The following is a 27,575-nucleotide window of genomic DNA, read 5'->3' as shown; positions in this document are numbered from 1 at the left end:
AGCCCTCAACAACTTAACCGGCGGAAAAAGAGTTTTTGAAAAAATCCCTAAGCCCCGGGGTCACAATTTCAGAAAAAATCTGACTTTCAGCAATTCACTCAAAAATGGTCCCCAACGGTTGCAAATGCTCCCCTAAAAGGTTTGGAGGTCAAAATAGAAGGGTTTTTATCACAGGACAAGAAATTAGCCTACGACAACATCACCGGCGGAAAAAGATTTTTTGAAAAAATCCCTAAGCCCCGGGGTCACAATTTCAGAAAAAATCTGACTTTCAGCAATTCACTCAAAAATGGTCCCCAACGGTTGCAAATGCTCCCCTAAAAGGTTTGGCGGTCGAAACAGAAGGGTTTTTATCACAGGACAAGAAATCAGCCCTCGAAAACTTAACCGGCGGAAAAAGATTTTTTGAAAAAATCCCCAAGCCCCGGGGTCACAATTTCAGAAAAAATCTGACTTTCAGCAATTCACTCAAAAATGGTCCCCAACGGTTGCAAATGCTCCCCTAAAAGGTTTGGCGGTCGAAACAGAAGGGTTTTTATCACAGGACAAGAAATCAGCCCTCGAAAACTTAACCGGCGGAAAAAGAGTTTTTGAAAAAATCCCTAAGCCCCGGGGTCACAATTTCAGAAAAAATCTGACTTTCAGCAATTCACTCAAAAATGGTCCCCAACGGTTGCAAATGCTCCTCTGAAATCGTTTGCGGTCGAAACAGAAGGGTTTTTATCACAGGACAAGAAATCAGCCCTCAACAACTTAACCGGCGGAAAAAGAGTTTTTGAAAAAATCCCTAAGCCCCGGGGTCACAATTTCAGCAAAAATCTGACTTTCAGCAATTCACTCAAAAATGGTCCCCAACGGTTGCAAATGCTCCTCTGAAATCTTTGGCGGTCGAAACACAAGGGTTTTTATCACAGGACAAGAAATCAGCCCTCAACAACTTAACCGGCGGAAAAAGAGTTTTTGAAAAAATCCCTAAGCCCCGGGGTCACAATTTCAGAAAAAATCTGACTTTCAGCAATTCACTCAAAAATGTTCCCCAACGGTTGCAAATGCTCCTCTGAAATCTTTGGCGGTTGAAACACAAGGGTTTTTATCACAGGACAAGAAATCAGCCCTCAACAACTTAACCGGCGGAAAAAGAGTTTTTGAAAAAATCCCTAAGCCCCGGGGTCACAATTTCAGCAAAAATCTGACTTTCAGCAATTCACTCAAAAATGTTCCCCAACGGTTGCAAATGCTCCTCTGAAATCTTTGGCGGTCGAAACAGAAGGGTTTTTATCACAGGACAAGAAATCAGCCCTCGACAACTTAACCGGCGGAAAAAGAGTTTTTGAAAAAATCCCTAAGCCCCGGGGTCACAATTTCAGAAAAAATCTGACTTTCAGCAATTCACTCAAAAATGGTCCCCAACGGTTGCAAATGCTCCTCTGAAAACTTTGGCGGTCGAAACAGAAGGGTTTTTATCACAGGACAAGAAATCAGCCCTCGACAACTTAACCGGCGGAAAAAGAGTTTTTGAAAAAATCCCTAAGCCCCGGGAACACAATTTCAGAAAAAATCTGACTTTCAGCAATTCACTCAAAAATGTTCCCCAACGGTTGCAAATGCTCCTCTGAAATCTTTGGCGGTCGAAACAGAACGGTTTTTATCACAGGACAAGAAATCAGCCCTCAACAACTTAACCGGCGGAAAAAGATTTTTTGAAAAAATCCCTAAGCCCCGGGGTCACAATTTCAGCAAAAATCTAACTTTCAGCAAATCACTCAAAAATGGTCCCCAACGGTTGCAAATGCTCCTCTGAAATCTTTGGCGGTCGAAACAGAAGGGTTTTTATCACAGGACAAGAAATCAGCCCTCAACAACTTAACCGGCGGAAAAAGATTTTTTGAAAAAATCCCTAAGCCCCGGGGTCACAATTTCAGCAAAAATTTAACTTTCAGCAAATCACTCAAAAATGGTCCCCAATGGTTGCAAATGCTCCTCTGAAATCGTTGGCGGTCGAAACAGAAGGGTTTTTATCACAGGACAAGAAATCAGCCCTCGACAACTTAAACGGCGGAAAAAGATTTTTTGAAAAAATCCCTAAGCCCCGGGGTCACAATTTCAGAAAAAATCTGACTTTCAGCAAATCACTCAAAAATGGTCCCCAACGGTTGCAAATGCTCCCCTAAAAGGTTTGGCGGTCAAAATAGAAGGCTTTTTATCACAGGACAAGAAATTAGCCTTCGAGAACTTAACCGGCGGAAAAAGATTTTTAGAAAAATCCCTAAGCCCCGGGGTCACAATTTCAGAAAAAATCTGACTTTCAGCAATTCACTCAAAAATGGTCCCCAACGGTTGCAAATGCTCCCCTAAAAGGTTTGGCGGTCGAAACAGAAGGGTTTTTATCACAGGACAAGAAATTATCCCTCGACAACTTAACCGGCGGAAAAAGAGTTTTTGAAAAAATCCCTAAGCCCTGGGGTCAGAATTTCAGAAAAAAACTGACTTTCAGCAATTCACTCAAAAATGGTCCCCAAAGGTTGCAAATGCTCCTCTGAAATCTTTGGCGGTCGAAACAGAAGGCTTTTTATCACAGGACAAGAAATCAGCCCTCGACAACTTAACCGGCGGAAAAAGATTTTTTGAAAAAATCCCTAAGCCCCGGGGTCACAATGTCAGAAAAAATCTGACTTTCAGCAAATCACTCAAAAATGGTCCCCAACGGTTGCAAATGCTCCTCTGAAATCTTTGGCGGTCGAAACAGAAGGGTTTTTATCACAGGACAAGAAATCAGCCCTCAACAACTTAACCGGCGGAAAAAGAGTTTTTGAAAAAATCCCTAAGCCCCGGGGTCACAATTTCAGAAAAAATCTGACTTTCAGCAATTCACTCAAAAATGTTCCCCAACGGTTGCAAATGCTCCTCTGAAATCTTTGGCGGTTGAAACACAAGGGTTTTTATCACAGGACAAGAAATCAGCCCTCAACAACTTAACCGGCGGAAAAAGAGTTTTTGAAAAAATCCCTAAGCCCCGGGGTCACAATTTCAGCAAAAATCTGACTTTCAGCAATTCACTCAAAAATGTTCCCCAACGGTTGCAAATGCTCCTCTGAAATCTTTGGCGGTCGAAACAGAAGGGTTTTTATCACAGGACAAGAAATCAGCCCTCGACAACTTAACCGGCGGAAAAAGAGTTTTTGAAAAAATCCCTAAGCCCCGGGGTCACAATTTCAGAAAAAATCTGACTTTCAGCAATTCACTCAAAAATGTTCCCCAACGGTTGCAAATGCTCCTCTGAAAACTTTGGCGGTCGAAACAGAAGGGTTTTTATCACAGGACAAGAAATCAGCCCTCGACAACTTAACCGGCGGAAAAAGAGTTTTTGAAAAAATCCCTAAGCCCCGGGAACACAATTTCAGAAAAAATCTGACTTTCAGCAATTCACTCAAAAATGTTCCCCAACGGTTGCAAATGCTCCTCTGAAATCTTTGGCGGTCGAAACAGAACGGTTTTTATCACAGGACAAGAAATCAGCCCTCAACAACTTAACCGGCGGAAAAAGATTTTTTGAAAAAATCCCTAAGCCCCGGGGTCACAATTTCAGCAAAAATCTAACTTTCAGCAAATCACTCAAAAATGGTCCCCAACGGTTGCAAATGCTCCTCTGAAATCTTTGGCGGTCGAAACAGAAGGGTTTTTATCACAGGACAAGAAATCAGCCCTCAACAACTTAACCGGCGGAAAAAGATTTTTTGAAAAAATCCCTAAGCCCCGGGGTCACAATTTCAGCAAAAATTTAACTTTCAGCAAATCACTCAAAAATGGTCCCCAATGGTTGCAAATGCTCCTCTGAAATCGTTGGCGGTCGAAACAGAAGGGTTTTTATCACAGGACAAGAAATCAGCCCTCGACAACTTAAACGGCGGAAAAAGATTTTTTGAAAAAATCCCTAAGCCCCGGGGTCACAATTTCAGAAAAAATCTGACTTTCAGCAAATCACTCAAAAATGGTCCCCAACGGTTGCAAATGCTCCCCTAAAAGGTTTGGCGGTCAAAATAGAAGGCTTTTTATCACAGGACAAGAAATTAGCCTTCGAGAACTTAACCGGCGGAAAAAGATTTTTAGAAAAATCCCTAAGCCCCGGGGTCACAATTTCAGAAAAAATCTGACTTTCAGCAATTCACTCAAAAATGGTCCCCAACGGTTGCAAATGCTCCCCTAAAAGGTTTGGCGGTCGAAACAGAAGGGTTTTTATCACAGGACAAGAAATTATCCCTCGACAACTTAACCGGCGGAAAAAGAGTTTTTGAAAAAATCCCTAAGCCCTGGGGTCAGAATTTCAGAAAAAAACTGACTTTCAGCAATTCACTCAAAAATGGTCCCCAAAGGTTGCAAATGCTCCTCTGAAATCTTTGGCGGTCGAAACAGAAGGCTTTTTATCACAGGACAAGAAATCAGCCCTCGACAACTTAACCGGCGGAAAAAGATTTTTTGAAAAAATCCCTAAGCCCCGGGGTCACAATGTCAGAAAAAATCTGACTTTCAGCAAATCACTCAAAAATGGTCCCCAACGGTTGCAAATGCTCCTCTGAAATCTTTGGCGGTCGAAACAGAAGGGTTTTTATCACAGGACAAGAAATCAGCAATCAACAACTTAACCGGCGGAAAAAGATTTTTTGTAAAAATCCCTAAGCCCCGGGGTCACAATTTCAGAAAAAATCTGACCTTCTGCAATTAACTCAAAAATGGTCCCCAACGGTTGCAAATGCTCCTCTGAAATCTTTGGCGGTCGAAACAGAAGGGTTTTTATCACAGGACAAGAAATCAGCCCTCAACAACTTAACCGGCGGAAAAAGAGTTTTTGAAAAAATCCCTAAGCCCCGGGGTTACAATTTCAGAAAAAATCTGACTTTCAGCAAATCACTCAAAAATGGTCCCCAACGGTTGCAAATGCTCCCCTAAAAGGTTTGGCGGTCAAAATAGAAGGGTTTTTATCACAGGACAAGAAATTAGCCTTCGACAACATAACCGGCGGAAAAAGATTTTTTGAAAAAATCCCTAAGCCCCGGGGTCACAATTTCAGAAAAAATCTGACTTTCAGCAATTCACTCAAAAATGGTCCCCAACGGTTGCAAATGCTCCCCTAAAAGGTTTGGCGGTCGAAACAGAAGGGTTTTTATCACAGGACAAGAAATCAGCCCTCGACAACTTAACCGGTGGACAAGACTGTTTTGAAAAAATCCCTCAGCCCCGGGGTCACAGTTTCAGAAAAAATCTGACTTTCAGCAATTCACTCAAAAATGGTCCCCAACGGTTGCAAATCCTCCCGTAAAAGGTTTGGCGGTCAAAATAGAAGGCTTTTTATCAAAGGACAAGAAATTAGCCTTCGACAACTTAACCGGGGGAAAAAGATTTTTTGAAAAAATCCCTAAGCTCCGGGGTCACAATTTCAGAAAAAATCTGACTTTCAGCAATTCACTCAAAAATGGTCCCCAAAGGTTGCAAATGCTCCTCTGAAATCTTTGGCGGTCGAAACAGAAGGCTTTTTATCACAGGACAAGAAATCAGCCCTTAACAACTTAAACGGCGGAAAAAGATTTTTTGAAAAAATCCCTAAGCCCCGGGGTCACAATTTCAGAAAAAATCTGACTTTCAGCAAATCACTCAAAAATGGTCCCCAACGGTTGCAAATGCTCCCCTAAAAGGTTTGGCGGTCAAAATAGAAGGCTTTTTATCACAGGACAAGAAATTAGCCTTCGACAAAATAACCGGCGAAAAAAGATTTTTTGAAAAAATCACTAAGCCCCGGGGTCACAATTTCAGAAAAAATCTGACTTTCAGCAATTCACTCAAAAATGGTCCCCAACGGTTGCAAATGCTCCCCTAAAAGGTTTGGCGGTCGAAACAGAAGGGTTTTTATCACAGGACAAGAAATTATCCCTCGACAACTTAACCGGCGGAAAAAGAGTTTTTGAAAAAATCCCTAAGCCCTGGGGTCAGAATTTCAGAAAAAAACTGACTTTCAGCAATTCACTCAAAAATGGTCCCCAAAGGTTGCAAATGCTCCTCTGAAATCTTTGGCGGTCGAAACAGAAGGCTTTTTATCACAGGACAAGAAATCAGCCCTCGACAACTTAACCGGCGGAAAAAGATTTTTTGAAAAAATCCCTAAGCCCCGGGGTCACAATGTCAGAAAAAATCTGACTTTCAGCAAATCACTCAAAAATGGTCCCCAACGGTTGCAAATGCTCCTCTGAAATCTTTGGCGGTCGAAACAGAAGGGTTTTTATCACAGGACAAGAAATCAGCAATCAACAACTTAACCGGCGGAAAAAGATTTTTTGTAAAAATCCCTAAGCCCCGGGGTCACAATTTCAGAAAAAATCTGACCTTCTGCAATTAACTCAAAAATGGTCCCCAACGGTTGCAAATGCTCCTCTGAAATCTTTGGCGGTCGAAACAGAAGGGTTTTTATCACAGGACAAGAAATCAGCCCTCAACAACTTAACCGGCGGAAAAAGAGTTTTTGAAAAAATCCCTAAGCCCCGGGGTTACAATTTCAGAAAAAATCTGACTTTCAGCAAATCACTCAAAAATGGTCCCCAACGGTTGCAAATGCTCCCCTAAAAGGTTTGGCGGTCAAAATAGAAGGGTTTTTATCACAGGACAAGAAATTAGCCTTCGACAACATAACCGGCGGAAAAAGATTTTTTGAAAAAATCCCTAAGCCCCGGGGTCACAATTTCAGAAAAAATCTGACTTTCAGCAATTCACTCAAAAATGGTCCCCAACGGTTGCAAATGCTCCCCTAAAAGGTTTGGCGGTCGAAACAGAAGGGTTTTTATCACAGGACAAGAAATCAGCCCTCGACAACTTAACCGGTGGACAAGACTGTTTTGAAAAAATCCCTCAGCCCCGGGGTCACAGTTTCAGAAAAAATCTGACTTTCAGCAATTCACTCAAAAATGGTCCCCAACGGTTGCAAATGCTCCCGTAAAAGGTTTGGCGGTCAAAATAGAAGTCTTTTTATCAAAGGACAAGAAATTAGCCTTCGACAACTTAACCGGGGGAAAAAGATTTTTTGAAAAAATCCCTAAGCTCCGGGGTCACAATTTCAGAAAAAATCTGACTTTCAGCAATTCACTCAAAAATGGTGCCCAACGGTTGCAAATGCTCCCCGAAAGGCTTTGGCGGTCAAAATAGAAGGCTTTTTATCACAGGACAAGAAATTAGCCTTCGACAACTTAACCGGCGGAAAAAGATTTTTTGAAAAAATCCCTAAGCCCCGGGGTCACAATTTCAGCAAAAATCTGACTTTCAGCAATTCACTCAAAAATGGTCCCCAACGGTTGCAAATGCTCCCCTAAAACGTTTGGCGGTCGAAACAGAAGGGTTTTTATCACAGGACAAGAAATCAGCCCTCAACAAATTAACCGGCGGAAAAAGATTTTTTGAAAAAATCCCTAAGTCCCGGGGTCACAATTTCAGAAAAAATCTGACCTTCTGCAATTCACTCAAAAATGGTCCCCAAAGGTTGCAAATGCTCCTCTGAAATCTTTGGCGGTCGAAACAGAAGGCTTTTTATCACAGGACAAGAAATCAGCAATCAACAACTTAACCGGCGGAAAAAGATTTTTTGTAAAAATCCCTAAGCCCCGGGGTCACAATTTCAGAAAAAATCTGACCTTCTGCAATTAACTCAAAAATGGTCCCCAACGGTTGCAAATGCTCCTCTGAAATCTTTGGCGGTCGAAACAGAAGGGTTTTTATCACAGGACAAGAAATCAGCCCTCAACAACTTAACCGGCGGAAAAAGAGTTTTTGAAAAAATCCCTAAGCCCCGGGTTTACAATTTCAGAAAAAATCTGACTTTCAGCAATTCACTCAAAAATGGTCCCCAACGGTTGCAAATGCTCCTCTGAAATCTTTGGTCGGTCGAAACAGAAGGGTTTTTATCACAGGACAAGAAATCAGCCCTCGACAACTTAACTGGTGGAAAAAGAGTTTTTCAAAAAATCCCTAAGCCCCGGGTTTACAATTTCAGAAAAAATCTGACTTTCAGCAATTTCACACAAAAATGGTCCCCAATGGTTGCAAATGCTCCTCTGAAATCTTTGGCGGTCGAAACAGAAGGTTTTTTATCACAGGACCAGAAATCAGCCCTCAACAACTTAACTGGCGGAAAAATATTTTTTGAAAAAATCCCTAAGCCCCGGGGTCACAATTTCAGAAAAAATCTGACTTTCAGCAATTCACTCAAAAATGGTCCCCAACGGTTGCAAATGCTCCCATAAAAGGTTTGGCCGTCGAAACAGAAGGGTTTTTATCACAGGACAAGAAATTATCCCTCGACAACTTAACCGGCGGAAAAAGAGTTTTTGAAAAAATCCCTAAGCCCCGGGGTCACAATTTGAGAAAAAATCTGACTTTCAGCAATTCACTCAAAAATGGTCCCCAATGGTTGCAAATGCTCCCCTAAAAGGTTTGGCGGTCAAAATAAAAGGCTTTTTATCACAGGAGAAGAAAGCAGCCTTTGACAACTTAACCGGCGGAAAAAGATTTTTTTAAAGAAATCCCTAAGCCCCGGGGTCACAATTTCAGAAAAAATCTGACTTTCAGCAATTCACTCAAAAATGGTGCCCAACGGTTGCAAATCCTCCCCGAAAGGCTTTGGTGGTCAAAATAGAAGGCTTTTTATCACAGGACAAGAAATTAGCCTTCGACCACTTAACCGGCGGAAAAAGATTTTTTGAAAAAATCCCTAAGCCCCGGGGTCACAATTTCAGAAAAAATCTGACTTTCAGCAATTCACTCAAATATGGTCCCCAACGGTTGCAAATGCTCCTCTGAAATCTTTGGCGGTCGAAACAGAAGGGTTTTTATCACAGGACAAGAAATCAGCCCTCAACAACTTAACCGGCGGAAAAAGAGTTTTTGAAAAAATCCCTAAGCCCCGGGGTCACAATTTCAGCAAAAATCTGACTTTCAGCAAATCACTCAAAAATGTTCCCCAACGGTTGCAAATGCTCCTCTGAAATCTTTGGCGGTTGAAACACAAGGGTTTTTATCACAGGACAAGAAATCAGCCCTCAACAACTTAACCGGCGGAAAAAGAGTTTTTGAAAAAATCCCTAAGCCCCGGGGTCACAATTTCAGCAAAAATCTGACTTTCAGCAATTCACTCAAAAATGGTCCCCAACGGTTGCAAATGCTCCTCTGAAATCTTTGGCGGTCGAAACAGAAGGGTTTTTATCACAGGACAAGAAATCAGCCCTCGACAACTTAACCGGCGGAAAAAGAGTTTTTGAAAAAATCCCTAAGCCCCGGGGTCACAATTTCAGAAAAAATCTGACTTTCAGCAATTCACTCAAAAATGTTCCCCAACGGTTGCAAATGCTCCTCTGAAAACTTTGGCGGTCGAAACAGAAGGGTTTTTATCACAGGACAAGAAATCAGCCCTCGACAAAATAACCGGCGAAAAAAGATTTTTTGAAAAAATCACTAAGCCCCGGGGTCACAATTTCAGAAAAAATCTGACTTTCAGCAAATCACTCAAAAATGGTCCCCAACGGTTGCAAATGCTCCCCTAAAAGGTTTGGCGGTCAAAATAGAAGGCTTTTTATCACAGGACAAGAAATTAGCCTACGAGAACTTAACCGGCGGAAAAAGATTTTTAGAAAAATCCCTAAGCCCCGGGGTCACAATTTCAGAAAAAATCTGACTTTCAGCAATTCACTCAAAAATGGTCCCCAACGGTTGCAAATGCTCCCCTAAAAGGTTTGGCGGTCGAAACAGAAGGGTTTTTATCACAGGACAAGAAATTATCCCTCGACAACTTAACCGGCGGAAAAAGAGTTTTTGAAAAAATCCCTAAGCCCTGGGGTCAGAATTTCAGAAAAAAACTGACTTTCAGCAATTCACTCAAAAATGGTCCCCAAAGGTTGCAAATGCTCCTCTGAAATCTTTGGCGGTCGAAACAGAAGGCTTTTTATCACAGGACAAGAAATCAGCCCTCGACAACTTAACCGGCGGAAAAAGATTTTTTGAAAAAATCCCTAAGCCCCGGGGTCACAATGTCAGAAAAAATCTGACTTTCAGCAAATCACTCAAAAATGGTCCCCAACGGTTGCAAATGCTCCTCTGAAATCTTTGGCGGTCGAAACAGAAGGGTTTTTATCACAGGACAAGAAATCAGCAATCAACAACTTAACCGGCGGAAAAAGATTTTTTGTAAAAATCCCTAAGCCCCGGGGTCACAATTTCAGAAAAAATCTGACCTTCTGCAATTAACTCAAAAATGGTCCCCAACGGTTGCAAATGCTCCTCTGAAATCTTCGGCGGTCGAAACAGAAGGGTTTTTATCACAGGACAAGAAATCAGCCCTCAACAACTTAACCGGCGGAAAAAGAGTTTTTGAAAAAATCCCTAAGCCCCGGGGTTACAATTTCAGAAAAAATCTGACTTTCAGCAAATCACTCAAAAATGGTCCCCAACGGTTGCAAATGCTCCCCTAAAAGGTTTGGCGGTCAAAATAGAAGGGTTTTTATCACAGGACAAGAAATTAGCCTTCGACAACATAACCGGCGGAAAAAGATTTTTTGAAAAAATCCCTAAGCCCCGGGGTCACAATTTCAGAAAAAATCTGACTTTCAGCAATTCACTAAAAAATGGTCCCCAACGGTTGCAAATGCTCCCCTAAAAGGTTTGGCGGTCGAAACAGAAGGGTTTTTATCACAGGACAAGAAATCAGCCCTCGACAACTTAACCGGTGGACAAGACTGTTTTGAAAAAATCCCTCAGCCCCGGGGTCACAGTTTCAGAAAAAATCTGACTTTCAGCAATTCACTCAAAAATGGTCCCCAACGGTTGCAAATGCTCCCGTAAAAGGTTTGGCGGTCAAAATAGAAGGCTTTTTATCAAAGGACAAGAAATTAGCCTTCGACAACTTAACCGGGGGAAAAAGATTTTTTGAAAAAATCCCTAAGCTCCGGGGTCACAATTTCAGAAAAAATCTGACTTTCAGCAATTCACTCAAAAATGGTGCCCAACGGTTGCAAATGCTCCCCGAAAGGCTTTGGCGGTCAAAATAGAAGGCTTTTTATCACAGGACAAGAAATTAGCCTTCGACAACTTAACCGGCGGAAAAAGATTTTTTGAAAAAATCCCTAAGCCCCGGGGTCACAATTTCAGCAAAAATCTGACTTTCAGCAATTCACTCAAAAATGGTCCCCAACGGTTGCAAATGCTCCCCTAAAACGTTTGGCGGTCGAAACAGAAGGGTTTTTATCACAGGACAAGAAATCAGCCCTCAACAAATTAACCGGCGGAAAAAGATTTTTTGAAAAAATCCCTAAGTCCCGGGGTCACAATTTCAGAAAAAATCTGACCTTCTGCAATTCACTCAAAAATGGTCCCCAACGGTTGCAAATGCTCCTCTGAAATCTTTGGCGGTCGAAACAGAAGGGTTTTTATCACAGGACAAGAAATCAGCAATCAACAACTTAACCGGCGGAAAAAGATTTTTTGTAAAAATCCCTAAGCCCCGGGGTCACAATTTCAGAAAAAATCTGACCTTCTGCAATTCACTCAAAAATGGTCCCCAACGGTTGCAAATGCTCCTCTGAAATCTTTGGCGGTCGAAACAGAAGGGTTTTTATCACAGGACAAGAAATCAGCCCTCAACAACTTAACCGGCGGAAAAAGAGTTTTTGAAAAAATCCCTAAGCCCCGGGTTTACAATTTCAGAAAAAATCTGACTTTCAGCAATTCACTCAAAAATGGTCCCCAACGGTTGCAAATGCTCCTCTGAAATCTTTGGTCGGTCGAAACAGAAGGGTTTTTATCACAGGACAAGAAATCAGCCCTCGACAACTTAACTGGTGGAAAAAGAGTTTTTCAAAAAATCCCTAAGCCCCGGGTTTACAATTTCAGAAAAAATCTGACTTTCAGCAATTTCACACAAAAATGGTCCCCAATGGTTGCAAATGCTCCTCTGAAATCTTTGGCGGTCGAAACAGAAGGGTTTTTATCACAGGACAAGAAATCAGCCCTCAACAACTTAACTGGCGGAAAAATATTTTTTGAAAAAATCCCTAAGCCCCGGGGTCACAATTTCAGCAAAAATCTGACTTTCAGCAATTCACTCAAAAATGGTCCCCAACGGTTGCAAATGCTCCCATAAAAGGTTTGGCCGTCGAAACAGAAGGGTTTTTATCACAGGACAAGAAATTATCCCTCGACAACTTAACCGGCGGAAAAAGAGTTTTTGAAAAAATCCCTAAGCCCCGGGGTCACAATTTGAGAAAAAATCTGACTTTCAGCAATTCACTCAAAAATGGTCCCCAATGGTTGCAAATGCTCCCCTAAAAGGTTTGGCGGTCAAAATAAAAGGCTTTTTATCACAGGAGAAGAAAGCAGCCTTTGACAACTTAACCGGCGGAAAAAGATTTTTTTAAAGAAAACCCTAAGTCCCGGGGTCACAATTTCAGAAAAAATCTGACTTTCAGCAATTCACTCAAAAATGGTGCCCAACGGTTGCAAATCCTCCCCGAAAGGCTTTGGTGGTCAAAATAGAAGGCTTTTTATCACAGGACAAGAAATTAGCCTTCGACCACTTAACCGGCGGAAAAAGATTTTTTGAAAAAATCCCTAAGCCCCGGGGTCACAATTTCAGAAAAAATCTGACTTTCAGCAATTCACTCAAAAATGGTCCCCAACGGTTGCAAATGCTCCTCTGAAATCTTTGGCGGTCGAAACAGAAGGGTTTTTATCACAGGACAAGAAATCAGCCCTCAACAACTTAACCGGCGGAAAAAGAGTTTTTGAAAAAATCCCTAAGCCCCGGGGTCACAATTTCAGCAAAAATCTGACTTTCAGCAAATCACTCAAAAATGGTCCCCAACGGTTGCAAATGCTCCCCTAAAAGGTTTGGCGGTCGAAACAGAAGGGTTTTTATCACAGGACAAGAAATCAGCCCTCAACAACTTAACCGGCGGAAAAAGATTTTTTGAAAAAATCCCTAAGCCCCGGGGTCACAATTTCAGAAAAAATCTGACTTTCAGCAATTCACTCAAAAATGGTGCCCAACGGTTGCAAATGCTCCCCGAAAGGGTTTGGCGGTCAAAATAAAAGGCTTTTTATCACAGGACATGAAATTAGCCTTCGACAACTTAACCGGCGGAAAAAGATTTTTTGAAAAAATCCACAATTTCAGAAAAAATCTGACTTTCAGCAATTCACTCAAAAATGATGCCCAACGGTTGTAAATGCTCCCCGAAAGGGTTTGGCAGTCAAAATAAAAGGCTTTTTATCACAGGACAAGAAATTAGCCTTCGACAACTTAACCGGCGGAAAAAGATTTTTTGAAAAAATCCCTAAGCCCCGGGGTCACAATTTCAGCAAAAATCTGACTTTCAGCAATTCACTCAAAAATGGTCCCCAACGGTTGCAAATACTCCCCTAAAAGGTTTGGCGGTCGAAACAGAAGGGTTTTTATCACAGGACAAGAAATTATCCCTCGACAACTTAACCGGCGGAAAAATAGTTTTTGAAAAAATCCCTAAGCCCCGGGGTCACAATTTCAGAAAAAATCTGACTTTCAGCAATTCACTCAAAAATGGTCCCCAACGGTTGCAAATGCTCCTCTGAAATCTTTGGGGGTCGAAACAGAAGGGTTTTTATCACAGGACAAGAAATTATCTCTCGACAACTTAGCCGGCGGAAAAAGATTTTTTGAAAAAATCCCTAAGCCCCGGGGTCACAATTTCAGAAAAAATCTGACTTTCAGCAGTTCACTCAAAAATGGTCCCCAACGGTTGCAAATGCTCCCCTGAAATCTTTGGTCGGTCGAAACAGAAGGGTTTTTATCACAGGACAAGAAATCAGCCCTCGACAACTTAACTGGTGGAAAAAGAGTTTTTGAAAAAATCCCTAAGCCTCGTGTTACAATTTCAGAAAAAATCTGACTTTCAGCAATTTCACTCAAAAATGGTCCCCAACGGCTGCAAATGCTCCTCTGAAATCTTTGGCGGTCGAAACAGAAGGGTTTTTATCACAGGACAAGAAATTATCCCTCGACAACTTAACCGGCGCAAAAAGAGTTTTTGAAAAAATCCGTAAGCCCCGGGGTCACAATTTCAGAAAAAATCTGACTTTCAGCAAATGACTCAAAAATGGTCCCCAACGGTTGCAAATGCTCCTCTGAAATCTTTGGCGGTCGAAACAGAAGGGTTTTTATCACAGGACAAGAAATCAGCCATCAACAACTTAACCGGCGGAAAAAGAGTTTTTGAAAAAATCCCTAAGCCCCGGGTTTACAATTTCAGAAAAAATCTGACTTTCAGCAATTTCACTCAAAAATGGTCCCCAACGGTTGCAAATGCTCCTCTGAAATCTTTGGCGGTCGAAACAGAAGGGTTTTTATCACAGGACAAGAAATCAGCCCTCAACAACTTAACCGGCGGAAAAATATTTTTTGAAAAAATCCCTAAGCCCCGGGGTCACAATTTCAGCAAAAATCTGACTTTCAGCAATTCACTCAAAAATGGTCCCCAACGGTTGCAAATGCTCCCCTAAAAGGTTTGGCCGTCGAAACAGAAGGGTTTTTATCACAGGACAAGAAATTATCCCTCGACAACTTAACCGGCGGAAAAAGAGTTTTTGAAAAAATCCCTAAGCCCCGGGGTCACAATTTGAGAAAAAAATCTGACTTTCAGCAATTCACTCAAAAATGGTCCGCAATGGTTGCAAATGCTCCCCTAAAAGGTTTGGCGGTCAAAATAAAAGGCTTTTTATCACAGGACAAGAAAGTAGCCTTCGACAACTTAACCGGCGGAAAAAGATTTTTTTAAAGAAATCCCTAAGCCCCGTGGTCACAGTTTCAGCAAAAATCTGACTTTCAGCAATTCACTCAAAAATGGTCCCCAACGGTTGCAAATGCTCCCCTAAAACGTTTGGCGGTCGAAACAGAAGGGTTTTTATCACAGGACAAGAAATCAGCCCTCGACAACTTAACTGGTGGAAAAAGAGTTTTTGAAAAAATCCCTAAGCCCCGGGTTACAATTTCAGAAAAAATCTGACTTTCAGCAATTTCACTCAAAAATGGTCCCCAACGGCTGCAAATGCTCCTCTGAAATCTTTGGCGGTCGAAACAGAAGGGTTTTTATCACAGGACAAGAAATCAGCCCTCAACAACTTAACCGGCGGAAAAATATTTTTTGAAAAAATCCCTAAGCCCCGGGGTCACAATTTCAGCAAAAATCTGACTTTCAGCAATTCACTCAAAAATGGTCCCCAACGGTTGCAAATGCTCCCCTAAAAGGTTTGGCCGTCGAAACAGAAGGGTTTTTATCACAGGACAAGAAATTATCCCTCAACAACTTAACCGGCGGAAAAAGAGTTTTTGAAAAAATCCGTAAGCCCCGGGGTCACAATTTCAGAAAAAATCTGACTTTCAGCAATTCACTCAAAAATGGTCCCCAACGGTTGCAAATGCTCCTCTGAAATCTTTGGCGGTCGAAACAGAAGGGTTTTTATCACAGGACAAGAAATCAGCCCTCAACAACTTAACCGGCGGAAAAATATTTTTTGAAAAAATCCCTAAGCCCCGGGGTCACAATTTCAGCAAAAATCTGACTTTCAGCAAATCACTCAAAAATGGTCCCCAACGGTTGCAAATGCTCCTCTGAAATCTTTGGCGGTCGAAACAGAAGGGTTTTTATCACAGGACAAGAAATCAGCCCTCAACAACTTAACCGGCGGAAAAAGATTTTTTGAAAAAATCCACAATTTCAGAAAAAATCTGACTTTCAGCAATTCACTCAAAAATGATGCCCAACGGTTGTAAATGCTCCCCGAAAGGGTTTGGCAGTCAAAATAAAAGGCTTTTTATCACAGAACAAGAAATTAGCCTTCGACAACTTAACCGGCGGAAAAAGATTTTATGAAAAAATCCCTAAGCCCCGGGGTCACAATTTCAGAAAAAATCTGACTTTCAGCAATTCACTCAAAAATGGTCCCCAACGGTTGCAAATGCTCCTCTGAAATCTTTGGCGGTCGAAACAGAAGGGTTTTTATCACAGGACAAGAAATCAGCCATCAACAACTTAACCGGCGGAAAAAGAGTTTTTGAAAAAATCCCTAAGCCCCGGGTTTACAATTTCAGAAAAAATCTGACTTTCAGCAATTTCACTCAAAAATGGTCCCCAACGGTTGCAAATGCTCCTCTGAAATCTTTGGCGGTCGAAACAGAAGGGTTTTTATCACAGGACAAGAAATCAGCCCTCAACAACTTAACCGGCGGAAAAAGAGTTATTGAAAAAATCCCTAAGCCCCGGGGTCACAATTTCAGCAAAAATCTGACTTTCAGCAATTCACTCAAAAATGGTCCCCAACGGTTGCAAATGCTCCCCTAAAAGGTTTGGCCGTCGAAACAGAAGGGTTTTTATCACAGGACAAGAAATTATCCCTCGACAACTTAACCGGCGGAAAAAGAGTTTTTGAAAAAATCCCTAAGCCCCGGGGTCACAATTTGAGAAAAAAATCTGACTTTCAGCAATTCACTCAAAAATGGTCCCCAATGGTTGCAAATGCTCCCCTAAAAGGTATGGCGGTCAAAATAAAAGGCTTTTTATCACAGGACAAGAAAGTAGCCTTCGACAACTTAACCGGCGGAAAAAGATTTTTTTAAAGAAATCCCTAAGCCCCGTGGTCACAGTTTCAGCAAAAATCTGACTTTCAGCAATTCACTCAAAAATGGTCCCCAACGGTTGCAAATGCTCCTCTGAAATCTTTGGCGGTCGAAACAGAAGGGTTTTTATCACAGGAGAAGAAATCAGCCCTCAACAACTTAACCGGCGGAAAAAGAGTTTTTGAAAAAATCCCTAAGCCCCGGGGTCACAATTTCAGCAAAAATCTGACTTTCAGCAATTCACTCAAAAATGGTCCCCAACGGTTGCAAATGCTCCCCTAAAAGGTTTGGCGGTCGAAACAGAAGGGTTTTTATCACAGGACAAGAAATTATCTCTCGACAACTTAGCCGGCGGAAAAAGATTTTTTGAAAAAATCCCTAAGCCCCGGGGTCAAAATTTCAGAAAAAATCTGACTTTCAGCAATTCACTCAAAAATGGTCCCCAACGGTTGCAAATGCTCCTCTGAAATCTTTGGCGGTCGAAACAGAAGGGTTTTTATCACAGGACAAGAAATCAGCCCTCAACAACTTAACCGGCGGAAAAAGAGTTATTGAAAAAATCCCTAAGCCCCGGGGTCACAATTTCAGAAAAAATCTGACTTTCAGCAGTTCACTCAAAAATGGTCCCCAACGGTTGCAAATGCTCCTCTGAAATCTTTGGTCGGTCGAAACAGAAGGGTTTTTATCACAGGACAAGAAATCAGCCCTCGACAACTTAACTGGTGGAAAAAGAGTTTTTGAAAAAATCCCTAAGCCCCGGGTTTACAATTTCAGAAAAAATCTGACTTTCAGCAATTTCACTCAAAAATGGTCCCCAACGGTTGCAAATGCTCCTCTGAAATCTTTGGCGGTCGAAACAGAAGGGTTTTTATCACAGGACAAGAAATCAGCCCTCAACAACTTAACCGGCGGAAAAATATTTTTTGAAAAAATCCCTAAGCCCCGGGGTCACAATTTCAGCAAAAATCTGACTTTCAGCAATTCACTCAAAAATGGTCCCCAACGGTTGCAAATGCTCCCCTAAAACGTTTGGCAGTCGAAACAGAAGGGTTTTTATCACAGGACAAGAAATCAGCCCTCAACAACCTAACCGGCGGAAAAAGATTTTTTGAAAAAATCCCTAAGCCCCGGGGTCACAATTTCAGAAAAAATCTGACCTTCTGCAATTCACTCAAAAATGGTCCCCAACGGTTGCAAATGCTCCTCTGAAATCTTTGGCGGTCGAAACAGAAGGGTTTTTATCAGAGGACAAGAAATCAGCCCTCAACAACTTAACCGGCGGAAAAAGAGTTATTGAAAAAATCCCTAAGCCCCGGGGTCACAATTTCAGAAAAAATCTGACTTTCAGCAATTCACTCAAAAATGGACCCCAACGGTTGCAAATACTCCTCTGAAATCTTTGGCGGTCGAAACAGAAGGGTTTTTATCACAGGACAAGAAATCAGCCCTCAACAACCTAACCGGCGGAAAAAGAGTTTTTGAAAAAATCCCTAAGCCCCGGGGTCACAATTTCAGAAAAAATCTGACTTTCAGCAATTCACTCAAAAATGGACCCCAACGGTTGCAAATGCTCCTATGAAATCTTTGGCGGTCGAAAAAGAAGGGTTTTTATCACAGGACAAGAAATCAGCCCTCAACAACTTAACCGGCGGAAAAAGAGTTATTGAAAAAATCCCTAAGCCCCGGGGTCACAATTTCAGAAAAAATCTGACTTTCAGCAATTCACTCAAAAATGGTCCCCAACGGTTGCAAATGCTCCCCTAAAAGGTTTGGCGGTCGAAACAGAAGGGTTTTTATCACAGGACAAGAAATTATCTCTCGACAACTTAGCCGGCGGAAAAAGATTTTTTGAAAAAATCCCTAAGCCCCGGGGTCAAAATTTCAGAAAAAATCTGACTTTCAGCAATTCACTCAAAAATGGTCCCCAACGGTTGCAAATGCTCCTCTGAAATCTTTGGCGGTCGAAACAGAAGGGTTTTTATCACAGGACAAGAAATCAGCCCTCAACAACTTAACCGGCGGAAAAAGAGTTATTGAAAAAATCCCTAAGCCCCGGGGTCACAATTTCAGAAAAAATCTGACTTTCAGCAGTTCACTCAAAAATGGTCCCCAACGGTTGCAAATGCTCCTCTGAAATCTTTGGTCGGTCGAAACAGAAGGGTTTTTATCACAGGACAAGAAATCAGCCCTCGACAACTTAACTGGTGGAAAAAGCGTTTTTGAAAAAATCCCTAAGCCCCGGGTTTACAATTTCAGAAAAAATCTGACTTTCAGCAATTTCACTCAAAAATGGTCCCCAACGGTTGCAAATGCTCCTCTGAAATCTTTGGCGGTCGAAACAGAAGGGTTTTTATCACAGGACAAGAAATCAGCCCTCAACAACTTAACCGGCGGAAAAATATTTTTTGAAAAAATCCCTAAGCCCCGGGGTCACAATTTCAGCAAAAATCTGACTTTCAGCAATTCACTCAAAAATGGTCCCCAACGGTTGCAAATGCTCCCCTAAAAGGTTTGGCCGTCGAAACAGAAGGGTTTTTATCACAGGACAAGAAATTATCCCTCGACAACTTAACCGGCGGAAAAAGAGTTTTTGAAAAAATCCCTAAGCCCCGGGGTCACAATTTGAGAAAAAATCTGACTTTCAGCAATTCACTCAAAAATGGTCCCCAATGGTTGCAAATGCTCCCCTAAAAGGTTTGGCGGTCAAAATAAAAGGCTTTTTATCGCAGGAGAAGAAAGTAGCCTTCGACAACTTAACTGGCGGAAAAAGATTTTTTTAAAGAAATCCCTAAGCCCCGGGGTCACAATTTCAGAAAAAATCTGACTTTCAGCAATTCACTCAAAAATGGTGCCCAACGGTTGCAAATGCTCCTCTGAAATCTTTGGCGGTCGAAACAGAAGGGTTTTTGTCACAGGACAAGAAATCAGCCCTCAACACCTTAATCGGCGGAAAAAGAGTTTTTCAAAAAATCCCTAAGCCCCGGGGTCACAATTTCAGAAAAAATCTGACTTTCAGCAATTCACTCAAAAATGGACCCCAACGGTTGCAAATGCTCCTCTGAAATCTTTGGCGGTCGAAACAGAAGGGTTTTTATCACAGGACAAGAAATCAGCCCTCAACAACTTAACCGGCGGAAAAAGAGTTATTGAAAAAATCCCTAAGCCCCGGGGTCACAATTTCAGCAAAAATCTGACTTTCAGCAATTCACTCAAAAATGGTCCCCAACGGTTGCAAATGCTCCGCTAAAAGGTTTGGCGGTCGAAACAGAAGGGTTTTTATCACAGGACAAGAAATTATCTCTCGACAACTTAGCCGGCGGAAAAAGATTTTTTGAAAAAATCCCTAAGCCCCGGGGTCAAAATTTCAGAAAAAATCTGACTTTCAGCAATTCACTCAAAAATGGTCCCCAACGGTTGCAAATGCTCCTCTGAAATCTTTCGCGGTCGAAACAGAAGGGTTTTTATCACAGGACAAGAAATCAGCCCTCAACAACTTAACCGGCGGAAAAAGAGTTATTGAAAAAATCCCTAAGCCCCGGGGTCACAATTTCAGAAAAAATCTGACTTTCAGCAGTTCACTCAAAAATGGTCCCCAACGGTTGCAAATGCTCCTCTGAAATCTTTGGTCGGTCGAAACAGAAGGGTTTTTATCACAGGACAAGAAATCAGCCCTCGACAACTTAACTGGTGGAAAAAGAGTTTTTGAAAAAATCCCTAAGCCCCGGGTTTACAATTTCAGAAAAAATCTGACTTTCAGCAATTTCACTCAAAAATGGTCCCCAACGGTTGCAAATGCTCCTCTGAAATCTTTGGCGGTCGAAACAGAAGGGTTTTTATCACAGGACAAGAAATCAGCCCTCAACAACTTAACCGGCGGAAAAACATTTTTTGAAAAAATCCCTAAGCCCCGGGGTCACAAATTCAGCAAAAATCTGACTTTCAGCAATTCACTCAAAAATGGTCCCCAACGGTTGCAAATGCTCCCCTAAAAGGTTTGGCCGTCGAAACAGAAGGGTTTTTATCACAGGACAAGAAATTATCCCTCGACAACTTAACCGGCGGAAAAAGAGTTTTTGAAAAAATCCCTAAGCCCCGGGGTCACAATTTGAGAAAAAAATCTGACTTTCAGCAATTCACTCAAAAATGGTCCCCAATGGTTGCAAATGCTCCCCTAAAAGGTTTGGCGGTCAAAATAAAAGGCTTTTTATCACAGGACAAGAAAGTAGCCTTCGACAACTTAACCGGCGGAAAAAGATTTTTTTAAAGAAATCCCTAAGCCCCGGGGTCACAATTTCAGCAAAAATCTGACTTTCAGCAATTCACTCAAAAATGGTCCCCAACGGTTGCAAATGCTCCCCTAAAACGTTTGGCGGTCGAAACAGAAGGGTTTTTATCACAGGACAAGAAATCAGCCCTCAACAACTTAACCGGCGGAAAAAGATTTTTTGAAAAAATCCCTAAGCCCCGGGGTCACAATTTCAGAAAAAATCTGACCTTCTGCAATTCACTCAAAAATGGTCCCCAACGGTTGCAAATGCTCCTCTGAAATCTTTGGCGGTCGAAACAGAAGGGTTTTTATCACAGGACAAGAAATCAGCCCTCAACAACGTAACCGGCGGAAAAAGAGTTTTTGAAAAAATCCCTAAGCCCCGGGGTCACAATTTCAGAAAAAATCTGACTTTCAGCAATTCACTCAAAAATGGACCCCAACGGTTGCAAATGCTCCTCTGAAATCTTTGGTCGGTCGAAACAGAAGGGTTTTTATCACAGGACAAGAAATCAGCCCTCAACAACTTAACCGGCGGAAAAAGAGTTTTTGAAAAAATCCCTAAGCCCCGGGGTCACAATTTCAGAAAAAATCTGACTTTCAGCAATTCACTCAAAAATGGACCCCAACGGTTGCAAATGCTCCTCTGAAATCTTTGGCGGTCGAAACAGAAGGGTTTTTATCACAGGACAAGAAATCAGCCCTCAACAACTTAACCGGCGGAAAAAGAGTTATTGAAAAAATCCCTAAGCCCCGGGGTCACAATTTCAGCAAAAATCTGACTTTCAGCAATTCACTCAAAAATGGTCCCCAACGGTTGCAAATGCTCCCCTAAAAGGTTTGGCGGTCGAAACAGAAGGGTTTTTATCACAGGACAAGAAATTATCTCTCGACAACTTAGCCGGCGGAAAAAGATTTTTTGAAAAAATCCCTAAGCCCCGGGGTCAAAATTTCAGAAAAAATCTGACTTTCAGCAATTCACTCAAAAATGGTCCCCAACGGTTGCAAATGCTCCTCTGAAATCTTTGGCGGTCGAAACAGAAGGGTTTTTATCACAGGACAAGAAATCAGCCCTCAACAACTTAACCGGCGGAAAAATATTTTTTGAAAAAATCCCTAAGCCCCGGGGTCACAATTTCAGCAAAAATCTGACTTTCAGCAATTCACTCAAAAATGGTCCCCAACGGTTGCAAATGCTCCCCTAAAAGGTTTGGCCGTCGAAACAGAAGGGTTTTTATCACAGGACAAGAAATTATCCCTCGACAACTTAACCGGCGGAAAAAGAGTTTTTGAAAAAATCCCTAAGCCCCGGGGTCACAATTTCAGCAAAAATCTGACTTTCAGCAATTCACTCAAAAATGGTGCCCAACGGTTGCAAATGCTCCCCTAAAAGGTTTGGCGGTCAAAATAGAAGGCTTTTTATCACAGGACAAGAAATTAGCCTTCGACAACTTGACCGGCGGAAAAAGATTTTTTGAAAAAATCCCTAAGCCCCGGGGTCACAATTTCAGCAAAAATCTGACTTTCAGCAATTCACTCAAAAATGGTCCCCAACGGTTGCAAATGCTCCTCTGAAATCTTTGGCGGTCGAAACAGAAGGGTTTTTATCAAAGGAGAAGAAATCAGCCCTCAACAACTTAACCGGAGGAAATTATTTTTTGAAAAAATCCCTAAGCCCCGGGGTCACAATTTCAGAAAAAATCTGACTTTCAGCAATTCACTCAAAAATGGTCCCCAACGGTTGCAAATGCTCCCCTAAAACGTTTGGCGGTCGAAACAGAAGGGTTTTTATCACAGGACAAGAAATCAGCCCTCAACAACTTAACCGGCGGAAAAAGATTTTTTGAAAAAATCCCTAAGCCCCGGGGTCACAATTTCAGAAAAAAATCTGACTTTCAGCAATTCACTCAAAAATGGTCCCCAACGGTTGCAAATGCTCCCCTAAAACGTTTGGCGGTCGAAACAGAAGGGTTTTTATCACAGGACAAGAAATTATCCCTCGACAACTTAACTGGCGGAAAAAGAGTTTTTGAAAAAATCCCTAAGCCCCGGGGTCACAATTTCAGAAAAAATCTGACTTTCAGCAATTCACTCAAAAATGGACCCCAACGGTTGCAAATGCTCCTCTGAAATCTTTGGCGGTCGAAACAGAAGGGTTTTTATCACAGGACAAGAAATCAGCCCTCAACAACTTAACCGGCGGAAAAAGAGTTTTTGAAAAAATCCCTAAGCCCCGGGGTCACAATTTCAGCAAAAATCTGACTTTCAGCAATTCACTCAAAAATGGTGCCCAACGGTTGCAAATGCTCCTCTGAAATCTTTGGCGGTCGAAACAGAAGGCTTTTTATCACAGGACAAGAAATCAGCCCTCAACAACTTAACCGGCGGAAAAAGAGTTTTTGAAAAAATCCATAAGCCCCGGGGTCACAATTTCAGAAAAAATCTGACTTTCAGCAATTCACTCAAAAATGGTGCCCAACGGTTGCAAATGCTCCCCTAAAAGGTTTGGCGGTCGAAACAGAAGTGTTTTTATCACAGGACAAGAAATCAGCCCTCGACAACTTAACCGGCGGAAAAAGATTTTTTGAAAAAAATCCCTAAGCCCCGGGGTCACAATTTCAGAAAAAATCTGAACTTCTGCAATTCATTCAAAAATGGTCCCCAATGGTCGCAAATGCTCCCCTAAAAGGTTTGGCGGTCGAAACAGAAGGCTTTTTATCACAGGACTAGAAATCAGCCCTCGACAACTTAACCGGCGAAAAAAGATTTTTTGAAGAAATGCCTAAGCCCCGGGGTCACAATTTCAGAAAAAAATCTGACTTTCAGCAATTCACTCAAAAATGGTCCCCAACGGTTGCAAATGCTCCCCTAAAAGGTTTGGTGGTCGAAACAGAAGGGTTTTTATCACTGGACAAGAAGTTATCCCTGAACAACTTAACCGGCGGAAAAAGAGTTTTTGAAAAAATCCCTAAGCCCCGGGGTCACAATTTCAGAAAAAATCTGACTTTCAGCAATTCACTCAAAAATGGTCCCCAACGGTTGCAAGTGCTCCTCTGAAATCTTTGGCGGTCGAAACAGAAGGGTTTTTATCACAGGACAAGAAATCAGCCCTCAACAACTTAACCGGCGGAAAACGATTTTTTGAAAAAATCCCTAAGCCCCGGGGTCACAATTTCAGCAAAAATCTGGCTTTCATCAAATCACTCAAAAATGGTCCCCAACGGTTGCAAGTGCTCCTCTGAAATGTTTGGCGGTCGAAACAGAAGGGGTTTCATCAAAGGCAACAAATCAGCCCTCAACAACTTAACTGGCGGAAAAAGAGTTTTTGAAAAAATCCCTAAGCCACGGGGTCACAATTTCAGAAAAAATCTGACTTTCAGCAATTCACTCAAAAATGGTCCCCAACGGTTGCAAATGCTCCCCTAAAAGGTTTGGCGGTCGAAACAGAAGGGTTTTTTTAAAGGACAAGAAATTATCCCTCGACAACTTAACCGGCGGAAAAAGAGTTTTTGAAAAAATACCTAAGCCCCAGGGTCACAATTTCAGCAAAAATCTGACTTTCAGCAATTCACTCAAAAATGGTCCCCAACGGTTGCAAATGCTCCCCTAAAAGGTTTGGCGTTTAAAATAGAAGGGTTTTTATCACAGGACAAGAAATCAGCGCTCGACAACTTAACCGGCGGAAAAAGAGTTTTTGAAAAAATCCCTAAGCAACGGGGTCACAATTTCAGAAAAAATCTGACTTTCAGCAAATCACTCAAAAATGGTGCCCAACGGTTGCAAATGCTCCCCTAAAAGGTTTGGCGGTCAAAATAGAAGGCTTTTTATCACAGGACAAGAAATTAGCCTTCTACGACTTAACCGGCGGAAAAAGATTTTTTGAAAAAATCCCTAACCCCGGGGTCACAATTTCAGAAAAAATCTGACTTTCAGCAATTCACTCAAAAATGGTCCCCAACGGTTGCAAATGCTCCCCTAAAAGGTTTGGCTGTCGAAACAGAAGGGTTTTTATCACAGGACAAGAAATCAGCCCTCGACAACTTAACCGGCGGAAAAAGAGTTTTTGAAAAAATCCCTAAGCCCCGGGGTCACAATTTCAGAAAAAATCTGACTTTCAGCAATTCACTCAAAAATGGTTCCCAACGGTTGCAAATGCTCCCCTAAAAGGTTTGGCTGTCGAAACAGAAGGGTTTTTATCACAGGACAAGAAATCAGCCCTCGACAACTTAACGGGCGGAAAAAGATTTTTTGAAAAAATCCCTAAGCCCCGGGGTCACAATTTCAGCAAAAATCTGACTTTCAGCAATTCACTCAAAAATGGTCCCCAACGGTTGCAAATGCTCCCCTAAAAGGTTTGGCGGTCGAAACAGAAGGGTTTTTATCACAGGACAAGAAATCAGCCCTCAACAACTTAACCGGCGGAAAAAGAGTTTTTGAAAAAATCCCTAAGCCCCGGGGTCACAATTTCAGAAAAAATCTGACTTTCAGCAATTCACTCAAAAATGGTCCCCAACGGTTGCAAATGCTCCCCTAAAAGGTTTGGCGGTCAAAATAGAAGGCTTTTTATCACAGGACAAGAAATTAGCCTTCGACAACTTAACCGGCGGAAAAAGATTTTTTGAAAAAATCCCTAAGCCCCGGGGTCACAATTTCAGCAAAAATCTGACTTTCAGCAATTCACTCAAAAATGGTCCCCAACGGTTGCAAATGCTCCCCTAAAAGGTTTGGCGGTCGAAACAGAAGGGTTTTTTTAAAGGACAAGAAATTATCCCTCGACAACTTAACCGGCGGAAAAAGAGTTTTTGAAAAAATACCTAAGCCCCGGTGTCACAATTTCAGAAAAAATCTGACTTTCAGCAATTCACTCAAAAATGGTCCCCAACGGTTGCAAATGCTCCTCTGAAATCTTTGGCGGTCGAAACAGAAGGGTTTTTATCACAGGAGAAGAAATCAGCCCTCGACAACTTAACCGGCGGAAAAAGATTTTTTGAAAAAATCCCTAAGCCCCGGGGTCACAATTTCAGAAAAAATCTGACTTTCAGCAATTCACTCAAAAATGGTCCCCAACGGTTGCAAGACACAAGATTTACCCACACTGGAAGAGTGGCAGACGCAATTGATGGACTATATGGAATTGGCAGAAATGACTGGCAGAATCCGAGATTTGGGAGAAGAAACAATGGAAGAGGACTGGAAAAAATTTAAGGATTATTTGCAAAAACATTATAAGCTGTATGAATGTTAAGAATGTGCATGATTTGGAAATTATAGCTTCAGCAACTAGATTTGATAAATTGGAAAATAAGCTATAAGAAAGACAAGGCAGAAATGTGAAGTAATTCATTATGTTTATTTTAAGATATAAGTAATTGGGAAATAGCATTTTGAATTTAGAAACATAATATTTGAAAGATACAGTAAGGTATGAAACAAGGTAACAAATTGCTGATGTTTTTATTGTAAAGAACGCAGGGTCGGGAAGATGTGGGGAAGTCCGGTTAGATTGGTAAAAATGGTTTGGAAAGTTGGCTCTTTTTATATTTCTTTTTCTTTTCTTTGTTTATTCTTTCTCTTCTGTATCACATTCTTGACTTTGTATAAGAAAATCTAATAAAATATAAAAAAAATATTAAAAAAAATGGTCCCCAACGGTTCCAAATGCTCCCCTAAAAGGTTTGGCTGTCGAAACAGAAGGGTTTTTATCACAGGACAAGAAATCAGCCCTCGACAACTTAACCGGCGGAAAAAGAGTTTTTGAAAAAATCCCTAAGCCCCGGGGTCACAATTTCAGAAAAAATCTGACTTTCAGCAATTCACTCAAAAATGGTCCCCAACGGTTGCAAATGCTCCTCTGAAATCTTTGGCGGTCGAAACAGAAGGCTTTTTATCACAGGACAAGAAATCAGCCCTCGACAACGTAATGGGCGGAAAAAGATTTTTTGAAAAAATCCCTAAGCCCCAGGGTCACAATTTCAGAAAAAATCTGACTTTCAGCAATTCACTCAAAAATGGTCCCCAACGGTTGAAAATGCTCCCCTAAAAGGTTTGGCGGTCAAAATAGAAGGCTTTTTATCACAGGACAAGAAATTAGCCTTCGACAACTTAACCGGCGGAAAAAGATTTTTTGAAAAAATCCCTAAGCCCCGGGGTCACAATTTCAGCAAAAATCTGACTTTCAGCAATTCACTCAAAAATGGTCCCCAACGGTTGCAAATGCTCCCCTAAAAGGTTTGGCGGTCGAAACAGAAGGGTTTTTTTAAAGGACAAGAAATTATCCCTCGACAACTTAACCGGCGGAAAAAGAGTTTTTGAAAAAATACCTAAGCCCCGGTGTCACAATTTCAGAAAAAATCTGACTTTCAGCAATTCACTCAAAAATGGTCCCCAACGGTTGCAAATGCTCCTCTGAAATCTTTGGCGGTCGAAACAGAAGGGTTTTTATCACAGGAGAAGAAATCAGCCCTCGACAACTTAACCGGCGGAAAAAGATTTTTTGAAAAAATCCCTAAGCCCCGGGGTCACAATTTCAGAAAAAATCTGACTTTCAGCAATTCACTCAAAAATGGTCCCCAACGGTTGCAAGACACAAGATTTACCCACACTGGAAGAGTGGCAGACGCAATTGATGGACTATATGGA

Source organism: Podarcis pityusensis (assembly GCF_964106645.2).
Source record: "Podarcis pityusensis genome assembly, chromosome: 8".
Classification (NCBI taxonomy): domain Eukaryota; kingdom Metazoa; phylum Chordata; class Lepidosauria; order Squamata; family Lacertidae; genus Podarcis; species Podarcis pityusensis.
This window is presented reverse-complemented; position numbering follows the sequence as displayed.